This window comes from Austrofundulus limnaeus, unplaced genomic scaffold (assembly GCF_001266775.1).
Source record: "Austrofundulus limnaeus strain Quisiro unplaced genomic scaffold, Austrofundulus_limnaeus-1.0 Scaffold1044, whole genome shotgun sequence".
Lineage (NCBI taxonomy): Eukaryota > Metazoa > Chordata > Actinopteri > Cyprinodontiformes > Rivulidae > Austrofundulus > Austrofundulus limnaeus.
In genome coordinates, this window is record NW_013953446.1 from 106,282 (window position 1) to 108,087 (window position 1,806).

Here is a 1,806-nt window from a genome sequence, read left to right on the forward strand (position 1 = left end):
TGTGTGTGTGTGTGTGTGTGTGTGTGTGTGTTAATGAGGACACAGATTGTAGTGTAAACACTGAGTATCCTGGTTGGACAGAAAGGTGCTGTTCATCCATTTATCATTATATTTTCACTCACAGCCTTGGCTAAAATGGCTAAAAGTAGCCATTTCTCCTTCTAGCAGAACAAAATCCAGAAACAGTAGAGCAATAGCTAAAAGCTAACCAGGAAAAACAGTAGGTAAAATGACTAAAACCATAGCAATGTCTCATATTTAGCTAAATGAAAGCTATAAGTCAAAACCAGGAGAACAGTAGCTAAAGGCTAACCTTGCAACACATTAACTAAAARTTAAAACCAGCAGAATACAAACTGAAAGTTAAACTTAACAAAACATTAGCAGCAAGATAACAGTAGCTAAAAGCTAATTTAGAAAAAGAGCAGCTAAAATGACTAAAACAAGCATAGTCATGTCTTATATTTAGCAAAACAAAAGCTAAAAGGGCAAAGACAACTGTCACTCAGTCTTCGTATTTTTCCAGCTGAAGACTGGTGGGACTGACACAAACATCTTGGTGTCAGCTCAGTTGTTAGCAAAACCACATKTAGTGGATGCTAAATGGTCTGCTAACAGTTTTCAAAGTTAGTGGAGAAGCTAATGCTCTGACTGAACAATGAGTTCCACCTTTAGCATTTAGCTGATTAGCAGAACCACCTCCACCACTGTGTACCTGTTTATACGCTGATAAAGATCCATTCTTGTAATTGGACTAGCAGAGTTTTAAATAGACCAGTTGGTTTGATTTTCAGGGAGGAGACAAACTGTGCAGATGGACCGAGCTAACTGAAATAAARCAGAGCAGTAAAAAGGTTGGAACAGCAGGATGCTTAAATGTCATTTTTACTTTGATTCTCTTGGATTCCTGCACATTTTTGGCTGTCAGCAGCTGATTAAATCTGTTTAATCCRAGGCTGAGCTTTTCCCAGTCTCTGTGATGACAGATGATGGCTGCGGCAGCAGCAGCCTCCTGCAGCATGTGTTCGATGAGTCTGACTCAACACTACATTTTAAAAAGGATTGTCTAAAAGACTTGTGTGCTTTGCGGAGACGGCAGCCTCTTTTGGTGGAAAATGTCTGAGGGAAAACAGAAGAGTTAATGTAAATAATTTATTGTTGTGATCTTTGGACAAAAAATATCCATAAAAGCAACAAAATGTGAGGAATCTTCCCAGGTTTCTTCCAYTTAAAGGCAGTGTGTCACAGAGCGATGAGGGTTGAAGAAGAGCTGGCTGCCCTGACTGGAAACCAGTGAGCCGTGCAGCTGCATTCTGAGTGGCCAGTCTTTAAACTACAACCTACTGTTGTGAGCACAGCAGGGAGAAGTGCACTGTATGCCATGCACATGATGCAGGTGCTCACCTCTGCCCACCCAGGCCACCCTGCCAGTCAAGCCCACGTTCATGATTTGTACTCTTAATGTCGGAAGGTGTCAAACAGGAACTGGGCTGTTGGAAGGAGAACTCCTGTGAGGCTGAAGGAAAGATCTGGACTGCAGCCAAACTGGGTTTTATCAAATATTTTATTTTGAAGGAGCAAACAATGCACACAACGTAGAGGCACAAACACGTTCCTGTTAAAGAAGGGCAGAAACTTTACAAACTTCAAAGTCTACTTAAAGTAGCTGTGATGGACTTAGATTGTGTCCACAGCCTACCCTGGTTCTCACACAGACACAAACCAGCTCCTGTTACCCTGCAGGAAAAACTGTCTGAAGAAGATGGAAGGATGATGGMTGGATGGATGGATGGATGGATGTTGGAT